Genomic DNA, 8,204 nt, shown 5'->3' with positions numbered 1-8,204 from the left:
CTTAACGGTGCACTTTCTTCCAACTAGGTTAACAATCTTCGCATGTTGTGTGGGTGTCATGTGGCTCACAAATGCCGTCTCAGTGGATTTGGGGTTCTCCCTTTGAGTTAGCACCTTTATAGCCGGGCATACTGCTTAACCCGTATTATAAACTGGTGGTTAGGATTTTTGTGAGATAGAAAACAAAGAGTTATTTTCGGCAGTTCAGTTTGTAATTGGAAATCAGTAAACAAAGGCACAACCCAGGGTAGTGTTTCAGGACCTTATTTGTTCAATATATTTCTTAACTATCTGGAGATTAAATTAAGGAATGAGGCACTTGGTTTTAAATATACTGATGACTGTACGATTATTGCTCTGGTATATGATGATATAGATCACTCTGCAGACTTAATAAATCAGTTTGTACGGTGGGCAGGCCAAAATAGAATGAATTCGAATTCTACAAAATGTAAAGAGCTTATTATGTATAAAAAAACGACACACTGCTGAGGTATACAATAGTATTTTAGGCATACCACAGACTAGTACAGTAACCATTCTAGGTCTCACATTTCAGCCGAACTGCAAATTCAGCACTCATCTTAAAGGAAAGTTATGTAAAGCAAATAAATGCTTGTATGTCATCAGATGCCTCCGAAAAGAAGGATGTAGTCAAGCAGAAGTAGACCATTTATTCTCTTCCATAGTTTTACCTAATATTACTTACGCTTTATCTGTGTATGGTGCCTCCGAATCAGAGCTAACTATAGCCCAGCAGTTTTTAGATTGATGCTTTAAACGCAGTTATATATCCAAGAAATTAGAGATAGGTGAATTACTTAAAGTGCAAGATTATAGAATTTGTAGGAAGGTTTCTAATATCCCAAACCACCCTCTTAGAGCTAATTTCCCTGAGACTAAGATTACAAGATACAACTTAAGGAATAAATCTTCCGCAATGCCCACCATTCACTCAGACCGTTTCAAGAATACATTCTTTAAGAGGATACTTTTTAAGTACAATGTAGCTTTGTAAATAGTGCACTTTTTTTATTCGATTTTTGTATTTGTTTCTATGTAAATATCTATCTTATTTAGAGACGTATTGTAGCCCATTAACATTGTTATTTTTGAATGTAACATGAGATACGTAATTTTATCTTTTGAACAATGAAGACACTTTATTTATCCATTTATTTATTTATATATTCTTGTGGTTCGGCCATTGTTCCTCTTGGCATCTCCAAGAACAGCACCATACCACCTGGCATTGGGAACAGTGCTGATATGGGACTTGCATTTCTACTCGGCCACAGCAGTTACATTGGTGGGACATATGTGAGGTGTCGGCTACTTCTGGTGCCGCACAAGCAGCCAGTCTCCGTTTAATGGCCGCTGTCCAAACAACTCACCATAACGGCAACCAATGGCATAGTGACTATTACTTCTACATTTGAAGCAATGATTACACCACTGCTCTCCCTTTGCAAGGCACTTTGAACACTTGGGTGGGCGCGGTCTCACTTTGCGTCTTCCTTGTCCTCTTCTGCTGCTCCATCTGTTTCCTCTTCCTTGTTCGGGCTGGGGGGTTGTACCAGACCTAGCCTTAAGACTGAGTCTTGGGTGCTTCAACTGCAGCCTTGAGTTTTTGAAGTTCTGATTTAGTACTGTTGGTTGACTTGGGGTCCTCCTTTGGGGTCGCTACTTTACTGGGAGGTACTTTGGTTGGTTCTGGTGATTCCTGACTGATCTTGAACACTGTAGGTGATTTGCCTTTCGATTGGTTCTTCAGTTTCTTTATCCTTTCTTCCTCGGCTGAGACTGCGACATTGAGTTGATGAATTAGTTCCTCACCCTCAACCAATGGATTGCTTAAGAATGGGCAGAGCTTAGTTCTAATACTGTCATCCTGGATGCCAGTCTCAACAGTTCTGCAAAAGAGCTGCTGGATGTGACCAGCATCATACTTTAATGGGTCTTCCCCTTCCTGGCTTGCAAAGAGTATCTACTGTCTCAAGTCGAGGGCTCGCATTAAGAATGCTTGAGGTGTTTCTTTCCCATTTTGACAGATGGATGCTAAACTCTGGTGCAATTCTGCAGTATTCTTAACCCCATAATGACTACGAAGAATCTTCTTCAGGCGGTCAAGTGACAGATCCTTCAAGGATTCCAGAAAACTTCTTAAAACTCAGCCAGGACTGATGGCACAAATCACTCCATCCACAATCTCATGCTCTTTGTACTTTTGTTCAACACCTGTTTCAATTTGTTTCTGTAATGAAGTATAATTCAATTTATCTTTTTGGTCTGGATCACCAATCTGGCTGGTAATCTTAAACTGACGTCAAAGTACACTCGTGGATTCAATAAGAGAATGCAAAGGGGATGACATGCCATCACCTGACTGTAAATTTAGCTCCTGCTTGACCTTAGCACTACCTACTTTACTCTCCGATTCCGTGATTTTCTGTTTGTGCAAAAGCTTAAGTTCTTCAATTTCTTTCTTTAAAGAAATTAACTCACTGTTATCTTCTTTAACATCTTCGAGTGGCGGAGGAGTGTCGACCAATATCTCAACGATAGCTTGGAGAAAAGTCACTTTTTCCTCTTCCTCCACACCTGTCAACTCTTTCTCAATAACATTAACGATTTTATTGATGATCAGAACCTTTGTTTTGTCCTTCAGTTCCCCTTCATTTATCTTCAAATGCTTTGCAACCAGCTTGGCATTTTCTACGGTCGCTTCGCACAGTTCCGTGTGGGTTCTTAATTGAAGCTACTCCGCCATTTCTTACTTGAACTTTTATTGTGACACTCTACTCGACAATACAGGTTCCTAGTCTCTTACCTCGTCTATTTGGTTGCATCGCCTTTACCAGAACAGTTCACTGGGCATGCGGCCATACTTGCATCACTTGATGACACCGGCTGGTATTTGGATGTGTAAATGATGGCGCTCTTTCCTTCTATCAGCTGAACTGCCCGGCCGGAAACACCAATTTTGTTACTTGCTGGCTGATAGAGCTTCAAAGCAGGATCTTGACAGCGTCTTGAGTGGGAAACAGCGAACTAATCCACAAACACAGTCAACACTTTTGACCATGTGCTTTCTTGTTTATTACACTTATACTGCAAGGGCTTATGGGAGTTACAACTCTAGGGGGATTATGGGTCATGGCCCTCACACTAATGCAACAACATGAATAGAAAGGCTTTTTTATGAATACTTGTATCAGTGCAAACAATGAGCGCGTAATGTGACACTGTTGATTTCATTGTCCAGCAAAACAAAAGGTTTCTTTTGTTTAACGTTTGACAGAAAGATGCCACTAGGAAAAGTGCCTTTTTTGCATATGTTATTTCTCGAAAATGAAGAGCAACCCAGCGAAAAAAATTACAGGGCAATGTTTTTCAGCTGAAATGTAATGTATGTCAAGACATTAATGTTAACAGTGATGCAATTGTTACTCTAATTGATACTGACAGCTATGAGTTGATGATGAGTCTCTAGATGAATTGCAGGAATTTTTGCAAGATGATGAACTTTATGAGATGATTGTGGACAAGTTAGAGAGAAAGTTCAGCATTGGAGGAGGAAAATGCCAATGATTCAATCTAAGATGACGTAATGTCACCAGCAGTTTTGACATTGGTTGAGAACCTGGCACTGGGCCACTGATGACTATTTTGTAACATTAATTTGATCAGACAAACTTATGTACGGGGCAAGGGAAAATCTGGAATTTCAACAAAGAGGGACAAGAGAGAGGGGTACACAAATGTTTAGCAATAGAAAAACAAAAATCTCACTTGTGAAAAACACCACTGATATCCTAAACTAGGGGAGGGGGAGAGGCAGCGCAATTATTTGGCCCTTCTGAAATAATCTACCTCTGCCTATTGTTTTGTTTTTTACATTGTAGATGGGAACTTTCTAAAGTAATTTCAACACGTTTGATGTCAGAATGGTGAAAAGCATTCATACTCTAATTTAACAACTGCATGATTGCTTTATCAGGTCAGGTCTTAACACATGTGAAATCTGTTTCTCTATAAGAAACATAATGTAAGATAGATGTAACCAATATAACAGCTGAAGTTTGATTGTGAATGCAATGCAAGATTAATGTGTGCCTCCATAGACCCTACTAATGAATTGAAAAAAGTTTGAATTGAATCTGTTTAGTTGGTGCTGCTGCCAGATTCAAATTGAGATATTCATTCTGTATGGATAATGAGCAGTAATATTTAGACTACAACTTGTCACTATTAAAATAAGAACAAGGATGGCAGCAACTTGACTATTTAACAGTACATGTACTTTTTCAGACTATAACATTATTACTTGGTGTCTGTAGTCTCTCCTACCAGACTGCCATTACCAGATTGGCTTTGCTGATGGCAACTAAACCAATTAAAGAATAGAAATAGTGAGGGAGGGTACTCAGGTGTAAGACTGATGGTGATATGTGAGTCCCTTTTCATATTTGGGTTGAAATTTGTGATCCATGACATTTTCCTTGGGGTTATGTAGTGAGTTTAGTGTGGATGTTTTTTTAAGATGCAAGACATATTTCTCAGAGTTAAATCTGCCTTATGACCAAGGGATTTTCAGCAGTACTTGCATGCAAGGGATCATGTGAATGTTCTGTTGATGGCTAATGCCAACGTAGAGTTAAATCTTAGGTGTAAATAGGCTCTAAAACTTGAGCTACATACAAGCTACCGCTGTCTTTGTGCTCCATCAAACCCAACAACTGAGCTTTTTGGAGTTGATCTACCTAAAGCAATAAAAGACATTAGTGATACCAACAGAATCACTTCCAAGCTCAGTAAAGAAACTAAGAAGAGCTTCAAAAGATCTCGGAGTGATGGCCACTCAGACAGATACCAAGGCAAACATAGGAATGATTACTCTGGGTTGTCAAAGCTCTGGGTCATCAAAAAACTACCACTGCCCCCCTTTTCAGCAAGAAGGAGGACCTGTACGAAATTTTGTAGGCCTAACAGAGCCAAAATCAGGCCTGAGAAAGGCCTGAAAACATACATTAAAGGCTTCAAGGGTCTTACAAGAACCAAAATTGAGCCCAACAATTTTTTGGTTAGGCTCACAGCTAGAGAGGCTAACAAAAACAAGGCTAACGTTAGGTTGCTTGTTAGCCTTTGGTAACCCTAACAAGAGCCTTAGAAAAGAGAGGATCATTGCTAGGGTTTTGTCGTCCATCCGAAATTAACCGAGCATTAAGCAAAATATTTTTGGCTGTGTGAAATGTAAACCCCAACCTAACAATTTGCCAAACAAAAGCCTTACTTTTGTAACACTCTTGCGTGATCGCGATGTTTTGATCTGGTGCGCATTGTAATTTTAACCGGGCACGCAATTTTCCCAGGCTGTACGAACACGAACCTTCTTGCACAATATATAAAAATCGTAAAATAAATTCTACATTACAGGCTCACCAGCGATCAGATGATTTAGACATTGCCATTTACCAGCCTAGTTACCATTGCAAAGACTCTTCCTCCGATGATAATTTAATTGATCTGCTTTTTCCTAATGATTTTGAAAGTGATTGTTGGATATGTGAAAGTAAGCAAGAGTCGACTTAAGATCCACAACAGCAATACATGTATATGAATGTACAAGTAGCTGAACTTGTCCATTTCTAAAACATAATCCAGTCATCAAGTAGTGTCTGCATGTTTTGAGTACTGTTGTGTTCATTGCATGAACATGATAATACTCAAAACATGCGGGGTCACTAAGTGATTGAAAAGTAAGACGTCCCCACGCCAGGCAACTGTTAGATAAGAGGATGCCTGTTGTTTTCTCATTGAACGTTTTGAGAAAAGGCGATGACAGTTGTGAATTAATGTTGCAGTCAGATTCGTGCTAGAATCATGCTTGAGATTTCATATTTGTTTGCGTAGCAAATTCCAAACACAATATTTGGTGTGACCAATGAAGCGTGCAACAGCATGTTTGCTTGAAATCTAATGCCAGAGTAAATAAAACTACAGAGGATCAGAAGGCTCAGCTCAAGAGTGGTGTGTACTGCTCTTGTGCTGTCCTAAATACATAACATTTGTTTTCTTATGCAATTTGACCAGTAGCGCAGCACTAGTTTTGATAGCTTGACCTGTGTGAATTCTTCAGGGCATCAGAGTTTCACAACTGCAAACAGGCAGTTGGGTCTTGTTTGTCCCTTAACAAATCGTAAAGAAAAAAGATCACACTCCGCCGAATCCCTTCATTGATTCAGTTGCCAAGATCGTTCAGTTTGCATATTCTGTAAGTGCATATCAGCAAAATTTAACAGCATCAATGTGGTTGATGTCGTTGTTGGCTGAATCTGTGAACATAAACCATATTGTAGGAAAAACAACCTCCTCCTTCTTAGTCTCATAGCCATGTTTCTTCTTATGATGCAATCGATACAACATGAAAAACACAATGATTGTTTACTGTAGCTACCATTGCGCACGTTGTGCAGACCTGTGTATGACATAACGTGTTTGCCTCACGTGTTATGAAGCATGTGGGTTGTCTTTGATTTTTCGATCCGCCATGTTGTTGTTTTGGAAGAACATTGGACATTTGTACTTGGAATGAAACAGTCGGTAAGGGTCACATTTGCACAGTTTCACTCTTTTGGTTCCCGTATTTACTTAGTTCACTTTGATGTCTGTAGAAAACCTGGACTAGCTGAACCTGAATTGCTTTAATTGGGCTGATCGAAATGAACCAAGCTTGTCGCAGTACTTTAGCTTGTGGATGTTTGGATTTACAACTGGATGTATTAAAGTTAAAGTTCTGAGTTTTCGATGTCTTTACATGTAATACAACGCGTAGCACCTGGGCTTTGTAACATTTACGTTAAACTCATTTCCACACTTTGTTAACCCTTTGTTTACCAGTTACACATATATGCGTAATTTATTCTGACAAGAAAAAATATATGCACATATCTTAAACTTTGCCTAGAGGGGAGTTCTACTATTGCTAATAGGGTACCTAAAGAGTTGTGTTTGGATTCTATCGAGTCATTTCACAGTTTTCAAGCTTTGAAAAGGTTTTTCCCAACAAAACTCCGAAGTACTTCTCACATGGTGCTTTAAAAATGGATGCCAAGGATTCAGGTGACGCTGATCGTGTAATTCGGCAAATTTTTGGAGATTCTGACATGGAAAGCAATGAAAATCTTGAATTTGATGAAGAGGAATTTGAGGACAACCTACTGCTTGCCTCTCTTCTTACTCATTCAGAAGAGTCAGAAGATGAAGAACAATTCGAAATGCCTTCTGACGAAGAGGAAGAAGAAGAATCTGACAGCGAGGAGTGGAGATTGGATGTCATTTCTCACAATGACTTTGATTTTGACGAGAGTTCTGTGGGCCTGAAGGTAAGAATGTTACCAAACAAGTCAGCATTGGATTTCTTTGAACTGATATTTACTGATGATCTTTACAATCTCATCATAACTGAGACCAATTGGTATGCCACTCAACAATGAAAAGAGCCTCGCAACCAAAAGACGCCCTGGACTGCCCTCACTATTGAGGAGTTCAAAACCTGGTTTGGTTTGTACCTTTCAATGGGGATTGTGCAGCAACCTTCACTAGTGGATTACTGGGGCCAGTCCACCCTGACAAATACCCCAGGTATTGCTAGTTATGACTAGAACAAGGTTTCTTCAAATCTTGCGTTATCTGCATTTTGTTGACAATGAAAGTGAGGTTGCTAAATTGCCAAAGGACAGTCCTGATTATGACAAACTCTATAAAATCAGAGACCTGTTGAATATCATTAGAAGAAACATTCAAGGAGCACTGAACCTTGAAAGGAATATTGCTATTGATGAAACACTTGTAAAATTCAAGGGAAGAGTTGGGTTTCGTCAGTTCTTGCCAAACAAACCCAGTCGATTTGGAGTAAAAAACTTTACTCTTTCTGAGTCATCAAGTGGGTATGTCTGGGATCTACTCATGTACCCTGGCAAGACTGGTCATGATCCTGAGAAAGGGGTGGCTCACCATGTTGCAATGAAGCTATTAGAAGGACTTGAAGGAAAGGGCTATAATCTTTTTGTGGACAATTGGTATTCAAGTCCTGCACCGTTCCTTGATTTGGCAAAGGAGAAGACTCTGGCATGTGGCACTGTGCGAGCTGGCAGGAAAGGCTTACCTGGTGATATTATGAACATCAAAGACAAAGAGATCAA

At 39.6% G+C, this 8,204-nt stretch overlaps 1 pseudogene; it reads left to right on the top strand.

Moving 5' to 3' along the window:
• The first annotated feature begins 429 nt into the window (after positions 1-429).
• LOC145481435 (uncharacterized) lies at positions 430-1,018 on the top strand (annotated as a pseudogene).
• The last annotated feature ends 7,186 nt before the right edge of the window (positions 1,019-8,204 follow it).

The sequence above is a fragment of the Orbicella franksi genome, chromosome 3, assembly GCF_964199315.1.
Source record: "Orbicella franksi chromosome 3, jaOrbFran1.1, whole genome shotgun sequence".
NCBI lineage: Eukaryota > Metazoa > Cnidaria > Anthozoa > Scleractinia > Merulinidae > Orbicella > Orbicella franksi.
Note: the sequence above shows the minus strand (reverse complement) of the source record. Positions and strands in the feature narration are given on the sequence as shown.